The 14,810-nt window shown below is 29.5% G+C and overlaps 1 protein-coding gene across 2 annotated transcripts in view; it reads right to left on the minus strand.

Moving 5' to 3' along the window:
* grm8a (glutamate receptor, metabotropic 8a) overlaps window positions 1-14,810 on the minus strand; it is an 833,323-nt gene that overhangs the window by 789,101 nt on the left and 29,412 nt on the right. The window lies entirely within an intron of this gene.

Raw genomic sequence — 14,810 nt, forward strand, 5'->3', positions numbered from 1 at the left:
AAATTGTATTATTTTGCTATTCTTTAATAGTCTACTAATTTAATGCATTGTTCAACTTTACAAAACATTTCGCAACTAAATAAAATAGAAACAACAATTTTAACCCATTTAAAAACAATATATTTATTGCTACATATTTTTGGGGCATTTTAATAGATTTTAAATAAATACAATTAAAATATGGCATCATTATTTTTCTATTATTGTATTTTTTTTAAATAATTGTTTCATTTTCACATTTTAAATGCATTTAATTGAAATGAAATTGTATTATTTTACTATTCTTTAATAGTCTACTAATTTAATGCATTGTTCAACTTTACAAAACATTTCACAACTAAATAAAATAGAAATAACAATTTTAATCCATTTAAAAACAATATATTTATTGCTACATATTTTTGGGGCATTTTAATAGATTTTAAATAAATACAATTAAAATATGGCATCATTATTTTTCTATTATTGTATGTTTTTTAAATAATTGTTCCAATTTCCCACGCCCTTGAACGCCAGCTAAGTCCAGGGGTGGGCAAACTACGGACAGGGGGCCACATCCGGCTTGATGATCTGTCACACCGCTACCTCTCTCTTCTTTGCAGGGAAAATAGCCACTTTCTATTTACTTTGCCATCCATTTATATAACTTTTTTTAAAAAGACATGATTAAAACAACCGTAAAAATCTCATGTACGTACATATATTAACATGTAACAATGTAATTTCTCCAGGTAAAATATAGTATGAAATTATTCCATAAATAAAGCATGTTCTCTTTTGCTGAGGTTAGATAGTGACAAATCATATTTTTTAACATTAAATTATATTTTTTCTGTTTTTTTTAAATATATAATTGTGTAAAATAATTAAAAAAAATAAAAATAAATTTTTATTAAATCAAATTAACATTAACAATTATTTTTAAATTATATTTAAAATATTGTAAATAATTATAATATTTTAAGAAGTGTATTGCCAAAAATTAATGTCTAACCTTTTCAAAAAATATAAAATGCATAAAATCAAATTAATTATTTTAATTACTTAATATTTTCTCTATATTCTAATCTTCCTCAGTTTTGTGTTATCAAACATGTATTGTATTTATTAGTTTTTTATTTATTTATTTATATATATGTAGATATACATAGAGGAAATTAGAGGAATTTACAGCCAAAAGATGTTTCATTTTCACATTTTAAATGCATTTAATTTAAATAAAATTGTATTATTTTGCTATTCTTTAATAGTCTACTAATTTAATGCATTGTTCAACTTTACAAAACATTTCACAACTAAATAAAATAGAAATAACAATTTTAATCCATTTAAAAACAATATATTTATTGCTACATATTTTTGGGGCATTTTAATAGATTTTAAATAAATACAATTAAAATATGGCATCATTATTTTTCTATTATTGTATTTTTTTTAAATAATTGTTTCATTTTCACATTTTAAATGCATTTAATTTAAATAAAATTGTATTATTTTACTATTCTTTAATAGTCTACTAATGTAATGCCTTGTTCAACTTTACAAAACATTTCGCAACTAAATAAAATAGAAACAACAATTTTAATCCATTTAAAAACAATATATTTATTGCTACATATTTTTGGGGCATTTTAATAGATTTTAAAAAAATACAATTAAAATATGGCATCATTATTTTTCTACTATTGTATTTTTTTTAAATAATTGTTCCAATTTCCCACGCCCTTGAACGCCAGCTAAGTCCAGGGGTGGGCAAACTACGGACAGGGGGCCACATCCGGCTTGATGATCTGTCACACCGCTACCTCTCTCTTCTTTGCAGGGAAAATAGCCACTTTCTATTTACTTTGCCATCCATTTACATAACTTTTTTTAAAAAGACATGATTAAAACAATTAACCGTAAAAATCTCATGTACGTACATATATTAACATGTATTCACTTGTAATATCTCCAGGTAAAATATGGTATGAAATTATTCCATAAGGATAATTAAGCATGTTCTCTTTTGCTGAGGTTAGATAGTGACAAATCATATTTTTTAACATTAAATTATATTTTTTCTGTTTTTTTTAAATATATAATTGTGTAAAATAATTAAAAAAATAGAAATACATTTTTATTAAATCAAATGAACATCAACAATTATTTTTAAATTATATTTAAAATATTGTAAATAATTATATTATTTTAAGAAGTGTATTGCCAAAAATTAATGTCCAACCTTTTCAAAAAACATAAAATGCATAAAATCAAATTAATTATTTTAATTACTTAATATTTTCTCTATATTCTAATCTTCCTCAGTTTTGTGTTATCAAACATGTATTGTATTTATTAGTTTTTTATTTATTTATTTATATATATGTAGATATACATAGAGGGAATTAGAGGGATTTACAGCCAAAAGATGTTTCATTTTCACATTTTAAATGCATTTAATTTAAATAAAATTGTATTATTTTGCTATTCTTTAATAGTCTACTAATTTAATGCATTGTTCAACTTTACAAAACATTTCACAACTAAATAAAATAGAAATAACAATTTTAATCCATTTAAAAACAATATATTTATTGCTACATATTTTTGGGGCATTTTAATAGATTTTAAATAAATACAATTAAAATATGGCATCATTATTTTTCTATTATTGTATTTTTTTTAAATAATTGTTTCATTTTCACATTTTAAATGCATTTCATTTAAATAAAATGGTATTATTTTACTATTCTTTAATAGTCTACTAATTTAATGCATTGTTCAACTTTACAAAACATTTCACAACTAAATACAATAGAAACAACAATTTTAATCCATTTAAAAACAATATATTTATTGCTACATATTTTTGGGGCATTTTAATAGATTTTAAATAAATACAATTAAAATATGGCATCATTATTTTTCTATTATTGTATTTTTTTTAAATAATTGTTTCATTTTCACATTTTAAATGCATTTAATTTAAATACAATTTTATTATTTTACTATTCTTTAATAGTCTACTAATTTAATGCATTGTTCAACTTTACAAAACATTTCGCAACTAAATAAAATAGAAACAACAATTTTAACCCATTTAAAAACAATATATTTATTGCTACATATTTTTGGGGAATTTTAATAGATTTTAAATAAATACAATTAAAATATGGCATCATTATTTTTCTATTATTGTATTTTTTTTAAATAATTGTTTCATTTTCACATTTTAAATGCATTTAATTTAAATAAAATTGTATTATTTTACTATTCTTTAATAGTCTACTAATTTAATGCATTGTTCAACTTTACAAAACATTTCACAACTAAATAAAATAGAAATAACAATTTTAACCCATTTAAAAACAATATATTTATTGCTATATATTTTTGGGGCATTTTAATAGATTTTAAATAAATACAATTAAAATATGGCATCATTATTTTTCTATTATTGTATTTTTTTTAAATAATTGTTTCATTTTCACATTTTAAATGCATTTAATTTAAATTAAATTGTATTATTTTGCTGTTCTTTAATAGTCTACTAATTTAATGCATTGTTCAACTTTACAAAACATTTAACAACTAAATAAAATAGAAATAATTTTAATCCATTTAAAAACAATATATTTATTGCTACATATTTTTGGGGCATTTTAATAGATTTTAAATAAATACAATTAAAATATGGCATCATTATTTTTCTATTATTGTATTTTTTTTAAATAATTGTTTCATTTTCACATTTTAAATGCATTTAATTTAAATGAAATTGTATTATTTTACTATTCTTTAATAGTCTACTAATTTAATGCATTGTTCAACTTTACAAAACATTTCACAACTAAATAAAATAGAAATAACAATTTTAACCCATTTAAAAACAATATATTTATTGCTACATATTTTTGGGGCATTTTAATAGATTTTAAATAAATACAAATAAAATATGGCATCATTATTTTTCTATTATTGTATTTTTTTTAAATAAATGTTCCAATTTCCCACGCCCTTGAACGCCAGCTAAGTCCAGGGGTGGGCAAACTACGGACAGGGGGCCACATCCGGCTTGATGATCTGTCACACCGCTACCTCTCTCTTCTTTGCAGGGAAAATAGCCACTTTCTATTTACTTTGCCATCCATTTATATAACTTTTTTTAAAAAGACATGATTAAAACAATTAACCGTAAAAATCTCATGTACGTACATATATTAACATGTATCCACTTGTAATATCTCCAGGTAAAATATGGTATGAAATTATTCCATAAGGATAATTAAGCATGTTCTCTTTTGCTGAGGTTAGATAGTGACAAATTATATTTTTTAACATTAAATTATATTTTTTCTGTTTTTTTTTAATATATAATTGTGTAAAATAATGTAGTAATTAAAAAATAAAAAATAAATTTTATTAAATCAAATTAACATTAACAATTATTTTTAAATTATATTTAAAATATTGTAAATAATTATATTATTTTAAGAAGTGTATTGCCAAAAATTAATGTCTAACCTTTTCAAAAAATATAAAATGCATAAAATCAAATTAATTCTTTTAATTACTTAATATTTTCTCTATATTCTAATCTTCCTCAGTTTTGTGTCATCAAACATGTATTGTATTTATTAGTTTTTTTATTTATTTATTTATATATATGTAGATATATATAGAGGAAATTAGAGGAATTTACAGCCAAAAGATGTTTCATTGTCACATTTTAAATGCATTTAATTTAAATAAAATTGTATTATTTTGCTATTCTTTAATAGTCTACTAATTTAATGCATTGTTCAACTTTACAAAACATTTAACAACTAAATAAAATAGAAACAACAATTTTAATCCATTTAAAAACAATATATTTATTGCTACATATTTTTGGGGCATTTTAATAGATTTTAAATAAATACAATTAAAATATGGCATCATTATTTTTCTATTATTGTATTTTTTTTTAAATAATTGTTTCATTTTCACATTTTAAATGCATTTAATTTAAATAAAATTGTATTATTTTACTATTCTTTAATAGTCTACTAATTTAATGCATTGTTCAACTTTACAAAACATTTCACAACTAAATAAAATAGAAACAACAATTTTAATCCATTTAAAAACAATATATTTATTGCTACATATTTTTGGGGCATTTTAATAGATTTTAAATAAATACAATTAAAATATGGCATCATTATTTTTCTATTATTGTATTTTTTTTAAATAATTGTTTCATTTTCACATTTTAAATGCATTTAATTTAAATAAAATGGTATTATTTTACTATTCTTTAATAGTCTACTAATTTAATGCATTGTTCAACTTTACAAAACATTTCACAACTAAATAAAATAGAAATAACAATTTTAATCCATTTAAAAACAATATATTTATTGCTATATATTTTTGGGGCATTTTAATAGATTTTAAATAAATACAATTAAAATATGGCATCATTATTTTTCTATTATTGTATTTTTTTTAATAATTGTTCCAATTTCCCACGCCCTTGAACGCCAGCTAAGTCCAGGGGTGGGCAAACTACGGACAGGGGGCCACATCCGGCTTGATGATCTGTCACACCGCTACCTCTCTCTTCTTTGCAGGGAAAATAGCCACTTTCTATTTACTTTGCCATCCATTTATATAACTTTTTTTAAAAAGACATGATTAAAACAATTAACCGTAAAAATCTCATGTACGTACATATATTAACATGTATCCACTTGTAATTTCTCCAGGTAAAATATAGTATGAAATTATTCCATAAGGATAATTAAGCATGTTCTCTTTTGCTGAGGTTAGATAGTGACAAATCATATTTTTTAACATTAAATTATATTTTTTCTGTTTTTTTTTTTAATATATAATTGTGTAAAATAATGTAGTAATTAAAAAATAAAAAATAAATTTTATTAAATCAAATTAACATTAACAATTATTTTTAAATTATATTTAAAATATTGTAAATAATTATATTTTAAGAAGTGTATTGCCAAAAATTAATGTCTAACCTTTTCAAAAAATATAAAATGCATAAAATCAAATTAATTATTTTAATTACTTAATATTTTCTCTATATTCTAATCTTCCTCAGTTTTGTGTTATCAAACATGTATTGTATTTATTAGTTTTTTATTTATTTATTTATACATATGTAGTAGAGATGCGCGGTTTGCGGACACAACCGCGGAGTCCGCGGATTATCCGCGGATCGGGCGGATGAAATTAAAAAAAATAAGATTTTATCGGCTCGCGGGTCGGGTCGGGCGGATTAATTAGATATTTTTTTTTTTTTTTTTTTTTTTTTTTGCGGGTGGCAGTTAAACCAATTGGGAAATATATATACATAGTTAAATGTTGTTACCCACATACGAAAAACGAGCAGGCACCTGCTGCATATGCCACAACAGAAGAAAAAAAAAGAAAAGAGATGGACACTTTTACGGAGCGGAGAAGGGACGCCTCGCCGGGGTCCGGGACCGAGGCCCCTTCCCCCGAGAGGGCCCCACCGGGAGCCGTAGCTGAGGCGATCCGCGAGAAGGGCCCGACGCACGTCCAGGGTCACTACCGCGCCCACCGCACCGACACCCCGCCTCGTCCGCTTTCGCCGCGGCCGGCGTCACGCGCAGCAGGTAAGCAGTTTACCTGCCCGCCACCCCCGTGGCCGGGGGTTCATAACATGGGTCACTCCGCGCGCTCCGCCCGCGCAGCTTACCTGCTTGCCACCCCTGTTGCCGGGGGCGCGTAAAAGGGGTCACTCCGCGCTCAGTGCGCTCACGAAAGGGGTGGGGCTCACCCTGGTTGATATAGAGAGCAGGACGGTGGCCATGGAATTTCATTTAAGGTTTGTGATAAACCATCAAACTCATTCGTTAAAAGGACTCTATAGTAATATAAAGCGAAATTTTCTGGACATTATCATGCAAGAAAAGTTTATTTTTGGGATCGCGATCACCGCGTAATGATTTTTAAAGGTTGCATTACATTATTAACTGTCCCATGTGATCAGCCAGTGCGATTGGAAGTCCATGCTCAATTATTGCCTCCGTAAATAAAACTTCGGCATTTATCACATCCAAAGAATCTGTTTGGGCGACGAAAAACGTTGAAAGTTTTCCACTTGTATCGCTAGCAACGGCATTAGACTTGTGTTTTTTTGTCCCAACGTGGTCTTTTACATCGCTAATTCCTCCGTGTCCCATCGAAAAATCTTGTCTGCACAAGGTGCAATTCGCGTAGTTTTCACCCTTTTTTTTTTTTTTTAATTAATATTAGATATATAACAACGGGCGGATGGCGGGCGGATGCAGTTCAGATCAAACGTTACATCGGGTGGATGGCGGATGGATGACGACTTTCTGACGCGGTTGCGGATGAGATAAATTGCCTATCCGCGCATCTCTAATATGTAGATATATATAGAGGAAATTAGAGGAATTTACAGCCAAAAGATGTTTCATTTTCACATTTTAAATGCATTTAATTTAAATAAAATTTTATTATTTTACTATTCTTTAATAGTCTACTAATTTAATGCATTGTTCAACTTTACAAAACATTTCACAACTAAATAAAATAGAAATAACAATTTTAATCCATTTAAAAACAATATATTTATTGCTACATATTTTTGGGGCATTTTAATAGATTTTAAATAAATACAATTAAAATATGGCATCATTATTTTTCTATTATTGTATTTTTTTTAAATAATTGTTTCATTCTCACATTTTAAATGCATTTAATTTAAATAAAATTTTATTATTTTACTATTCTTTAATAGTCTACAAATTGAATGCATTGTTCAACTTTACAAAACATTTCACAACTAAATAAAATAGAAACAACAATTTTAATCCATTTAAAAACAATATATTTATTGCTACATATTTTTGCGGCATTTCAATAGATTTTAAATAAATACAATTAAAATATGGCATCATTATTTTTCTATTGTATTTTTTTTTAAATAATTGTTTCATTTTCACATTTTAAATGCATTTAATTTAAATAAAATTGTATTATTTTACTATTCTTTAATAGTCTACTAATTTAATGCATTGTTCAACTTTACAAAACATTTCACAACTAAATAAAATAGAAACAACAATTTTAATCCATTTAAAAACAATATATTTATTGCTACATATTTTTGGGGCATTTTAATAGATTTTAAATAAATACAAATAAAATATGGCATCATTATTTTTCTATTATTGTATTTTTTTTAAATAAATGTGAAGTGAAGTGAAGTGAAGTGAATTATATTTATATAGCGCTTTTTCTCGAGTGACTCAAAGTGCTTTACATAGTGAAACCCAATATCTAAGTTACATTTAAACCAGTGTGGGTTGCACTGTGAGCAGGTGGGTAAAGTGTCTTGCCCAAGGACACAACGGCAGTGACTAGGATGGCGGAAGCGGGGATTGAACCTGCAACCCTCAAGTTGCTGGCACAGCCACTCTACCAACCGAGCTATACCGCCCCAAATGTTCCAATTTCCCACGCCCTTGAACGCCAGCTAAGTCCAGGGGTGGGCAAACTACGGCCTGCGAGCCACATCCGGCTTGATGGTCTGTCACACCGCTACCTCTCTACCTGGCTGTTATCTACCGCCCCCCTTGGGCCTTATGCGGACTTTATCGGGGAATTTTCAGAGTTTGTCGCTGATCTAGTGACGCAGGCAGATAATATAATTATAAAGGGGGATTTTAATATCCATATGAATATTACATCAGACCCTCAGTGCGTGGCGCTCCAGACTATAATTGATAGCTGTGGTTTTACACAAATATTAAACGAACCCACGCATCGCAACGGTAAAACGATAGATCGAGGTAATATCATATTGTGAGAACTCATGTCCGTACAAGAAAAGCTGCAGGAAAATTAAAAAAGGGGGCGACGGGGGGGAACCTCATGGCGCCCGTGCAGATGAATTCCTCCGAGCGAGACGGTTAATTCCCCCGACAGACGGCGAGTTGAGCAGAAGGCGGAATTATGGAAGCAATCGTCTCGGGCTACTCTTCGCCTTGCACACACACACACACACACACAAAAAGAGATACACACAGCAGTGTTGAGATGCGATGCAGGAAAAAAACCAGCAGGAAGTCTTGAGTGGGAGTGTGCAAGGGCCGTGGGAAAGACTGACCTCGGAATAACCAACAAACACCCAGGAAAATTAACTCAAGATGTTGTTCCCATCACATTTTCTTTGAAACGTATAGAAATAGTTTCCCATCTGATGCACTTTGTATGCAACACATTCTATTCAAACACAGCAAATCCCATTTTACAGGTTCCCACATCTATATATACATATCCTAATCCTGCACACTCTCCTTACTGATGCATCCCTCTTGACTTCTGGTCCATTCTTTGATCCCAATCAGGGCAAAAAAAAAAAAAAAAAAAAAACGATTCACGCTGCTGCTCGAGTGAGGATTATTGTTCGCTTTCATCTCAATATGATGGAGGTAGTGTTTGTTTCATTTTCTTATGTCACAGTAAACACACACACACACATTAGCACACATGCTAACAAGCTGTGGGCTTGTGTGGCGTGGGCGTCAAGCTGTGACTGGCACTGTCAGATTAGCCCATTTAGGAAGCACATATGCTTCATTGCAGTTTTGCTGCAGGAAGCTAGAATGTTGTGGCACATACTCGCCTATAGCGCTGCCAGACTTAGGACTCCCACACAAACATGCGCTTGCCGTGGCTTAAATCTCCTGCGGAACGCTTCTTCAGTTGATCGCGATATGTTTACACGTTTTGTTAGTGGCGCGTCTTGCAAAATACTTTGAATACTTCACAAAACGGCATTAAAAACAACCAAAACAAAGCAAAATCCAAACACACTAATATATACAAAATAAACACTTTTTTTTTTTAAAGAAGAAAATGATTAAAAAAAAAATATTGAAAATATTGCCTCTATCAAATGATTCATGAAAATTTATTGTATTTGAAATTTGTTTTTAAATGCAATATAAAAGCATCACAAGTCCACGCAAACATGGCTGACCACATTTATGAAAGTTGTTGAGCATTAGAGATGCATGCTAATATATACAAAATAAGCACCTTTTTTTAAAAAGAGAAAAATGCTAAAAAAATTATTTTGAAAATATTGCTTGTATTAAATGATTCATGAAAATTTATTATATTTGAAATTTGTTTTAAAATGCAATATAAAAGCATCACAAGTCCACGCAAACATGGCTGACCACATTTATGAAAGTTGTTTAGCATTAGAGATGCATGCTAATATATACAAAATAAGCACCTTTTTTTTAAAAGAAAAAAATGCTAAAAAAATTATTTTGAAAATATTGCTTGTATTAAATGATTCAAGAAAAATTATTATATTTGAAATTTGTTTTAAAATGCAATATAAAAGCATCACAAGTCCACGCAAACATGTCTGGTGACATTTATGAAAGTTGTTTAGCATTAGAGATGCACGCTAATATATACAAAATAAGCACCTTTTTTTTAAATGGAAAACTTGCTAAACAAAATGATATTGAAAATATTTTTTGTATCAACTTATTCATGAAAATTGTATGTATTTGAAATGTGTTTTAAAATGCAATATAAAAGCATCACAAGTCCACGCAAACATGTCTGACGACATTTATGAAAGTTGTTTAGCATTAGAGATGCACGCTAATATATACAAAATAAGCAACTTTTTTTAAAAAGAAAAAATTATAAAAAAATTATATTGAAAATATTGCTTGTATTAAATGATTCAAGAAAATTTATTATATTTGAAATTTGTTTTAAAATGCAATATAAAAGCATCACAAGTCCACGCAAACATGTCTGACGACATTTATGAAAGTTGTTTAGCATTAGAGATGCACGCTAATGTATACAAAATAAGCACCTTTTTAAAAAAAGAAAAAATGCTAAAAAAATATTGAAAATATTGCTTGTATTAAATGATTCAAGAAAATTTATTATATTTGAAATTTGTTTTAAAATGCAATATAAAAGCATCACAAGTCCACGCAAACATGCGCTTGCCGTGGCTTAAATCTCCTGCGGAACGCTTCTTCAGTTGATCGCGATATGTTTACACGTTTTGTTAGTGGCGCGTCTTGCAAAATACTTTGAATACTTCACAAAACGGCATTAAAAACAACCAAAACAAAGCAAAATCCAAACACACTAATATATACAAAATAAACACTTTTTTTTTTAAAGAAAAAATGCTAAAAAAAAATTATATTGAAAATATTGCTTGTAGCAAATGATTCATGAAAATTTATTATATTTGAAATTTGTTTTATATGCAATATAAAAAACAGAAAAAAAAATTACATGACAAAAAATACGATATTAATGCAAATAAAGTAACAGACTTATGGAGAAGTTTGTTTTCCTGCAGGGAAGTGGTCATTTAGCATTAAATCTACATGCTAAAAGCTAATGGCTATGCTAACAGCAATCTAATGGGTTTTTTTCTGCTAATAACTGGTTGTTTAGCATTAGCGGTACATGCTACAAGCTAACAGAAAACCTGAGTTTTTAGACCAAACTAAAGAAAAAAATCACATGAATAAAAAATACGATATTAATGCAAATAATGTAACAGACTTATGGAGAAGTTTGTTTTCCTGCAGGGAAGTGGTAACTTAGCATTAAAGCTACATGCTAAAAGCTAATGGCTATGCTAGCAGGAATCTAATGGGTTTTTTCTGCTAAGAACTGGTCGTTTAGCATTAGAGAAATACACAAAATAGTGCTGCTAGGATCCTGATGAGAGTGCGGAAATACGACCATATCACACCAATTCTCAAATCCCTTCACCCGGCTTCCTGTTCCACTCAGGATTGAATACAAAGTCTCCCTAGTAACCCACCAGTGCCTCCATGGAAATGCCCCCCTCTACCTCAAAGAACTGCTCACCCCCGAATCCTCCACACGACACCTCCGCTCCGGACAGGCTAACCTCCTCCAACCTCCGAGGACAAAGCTACGAACAATGCTCCGCTACTCCCAGTCTGTGGAACGCTCTCCCTGACCACTTGAGGGCACCACAGACTGTGGATGCTTTTAAAAAAGGCTTAAAACCTTTCTTTTTTTTTTTAAAAAAAAGCCTTTTTTTAGATATATGCATACTAGTTCTAGCTATTAGGCTGTTCTCGTTTTTATTTTTATTTATTTTTTATTATCTTTTTGTTTTTATTTTTTTTAATACACTGTAGCACTTTGAGGTTGTTTACTCAATGTAAAGTGCTTTTTGCAAATAAAATCTATTATTATTATTAGAGGTACATGCTACAAGCTAGTGGCTACGCTAACAGAAAACCTGAGTTTTTAGACCAAACTAAAAAAATAATAATAATAATAGTACAAATAAAGTAACAGACTTATGGAGAAGTTTGTTTTCCTGCAGGGAAGTGGTCATTTAGCATTAAAGCTACATGCTAAAAGCTAATGGCTATGTAAACAGGGTGAAACTACTGAAAGGAAAGCATGCATGCAACTAACGATTCATTTGATAATCGATTAATCTGTCGATTATTACTTCGATTAATCGATTAATAATCCGATTAAAAAAGACAAACTACATTTCTATCCTTTCCGGTATTTTATTGAAAAAAAACAGCATACTGGCGAACAAAGCGAGTACTCTCTCATGGCGTATGTCGGCCATGTTTTTTGTTTTGTTTACGTTTGTCAATTGACGATATTGTCTCGTGTTTGTTTTCCCAGCTGACTCCACTAAAGATGTGACCGGTCGGTGCACTAATCGTAAGTGTATCTTGTGTTTTTTATGTTGATTTATTTTTAAAAAAAACGATACCGATAATAAAAAAAAACATACTGATAATTTCCGATATTACATTTTAAAGCATTTATCGGCATCACACTTATTTTGATTATTGTTTCTTAGCTGTTTGTAAATGTTGCAGTTTATAAATAAAGGTTTATAAAAAAAATACAAATAAAAATATTTTTTTTAAATTAAAAAAAGCCTCTGCGCATGCGCATAGCATAGATCCAACGAATCGATGACTAAATTAATCGGCAACTATTTTTATAATCGATTTAATTGATTAGTTGTTGCAGCCCTACATGCAACACTTGTACACTGCATAAGGCAACACTTACTTACTGATTTATTAAAAAAATAAAAAATAAAAAATAAAAAAACGATACCGATAATAAAAAAAAAACATACTGATAATTTCCGATATTACATTTTAAAGCATTTATCGGCATCATACTTATTTTGATTATTGTTTCTTAGCTGTTTGTAAATGTTACAGTTTATAAATAAAGGTTTATAAAAAAAATAAAAATTTAAAAAAAAATTTTTAAATTAAAAAAGCCTCTGCGCATGCGCATAGCATAGATCCAACGAATCGATGACTAAATTAATCGGCAACTATTTTTATAATGGATTTAATCGATTAGTTGTTGCAGCCCTACATGCAACACTTGTACACTGCATAAGGCAACACTTACTTACTGATTTATTAAAAAAAATAAAAATAAAAAATAAAAAAAACGATACCGATAATAAAAAAAAACATACTGATAATTTCCGATATTACATTTTAAAGCATTTATCGGCATCATACTTATTTTGATTATTGTTTCTCAGCTGTTTGTAAATGTTGCAGTTTATAAATAAAGCATACTTGCCAACCCTCCCGGATTTTCCGGGAGACTCCCGAAATTCAGCGCCTCTCCCGAAAACCTCCCAAGACAAATTTTCTACCGAAAATCTCCCGAAATTCAGGCGGACTCAGGTCCTCCACAATATAAAAAAGCGTACCTGCCCAATCACGTTATAACTGTAGAATGATGGAGGGCGAGTTCTTGGTTTCTTATGTGGGTTTATTGTTAGGCAGTTTCATTAACGTCCTCCCAGCGTGGCAACAACACACAACAACAGCAGTCACTTTTTTGTATACCGTAAAGCAGTTCGTCTGCCGTAAACAGCAATGTTGTGACACTCTTAAACAGGACAATACTGCCATCTAGTGCATTTGATGAAAGCACTTTTGTGCGTGCCACACATCAATGCATCATCAGAGAGGGTGTTCAGCATGGTTCAAAAAATAGTGACAGAGAATAGAACAAGGATGGACAATTCAACCCATAACTCAACAATGAGTAGATGAGTGTTATGTGTGTGTATATGTGTAAATAAATGAACACTGAAATTCAAGTATTTATTTTATATATATATATATATATATATATATATATATATATATATATATATATATATATATATATATATATATATATATATATATATAAAGTTGTCTACCAATCTAAGGTAATACGCAAGGACATTAACACATCCGACACATATGTAGGATTAACCGAGGGAGAATTCAAAACCAGATGGAACAACCACAAGGCTTCTTTCAGGAACAAAAACCTGCGAAATACCACAGAACTCAGCAAACACATTTGGGACCTCAAAGACAATAATGTTGAATATTCAATAACATGGCAAATTCTTGCATCCAGCACACCTTACAATAGTGGTAATAAAAGATGCAACCTATGCTTGAAAGAGGAACTGTTTATTATTTACCGTCCAGACCTGTCATCCCTCAACAAGCGCAGCGAAATTGTAACAGCATGCCGCCACAGACGGAAACACCTCCTAGGTAACACATGAGCCAATCACCACGCCCCTAGGCCAGCCTGTACCCACCCACTCTGTGCCCTATATAAACCATGGTATGTGAATGCTCCCATTAAAATCTCCTGATGATTGAGGGTACCCCCCCTCATGAAACAGGCCTGTAGAGATGAAATAGTCTTGTGATTTT

Source organism: Nerophis lumbriciformis, linkage group LG25, assembly GCF_033978685.3.
Source record: "Nerophis lumbriciformis linkage group LG25, RoL_Nlum_v2.1, whole genome shotgun sequence".
Classification (NCBI taxonomy): Eukaryota; Metazoa; Chordata; class Actinopteri; order Syngnathiformes; family Syngnathidae; genus Nerophis; species Nerophis lumbriciformis.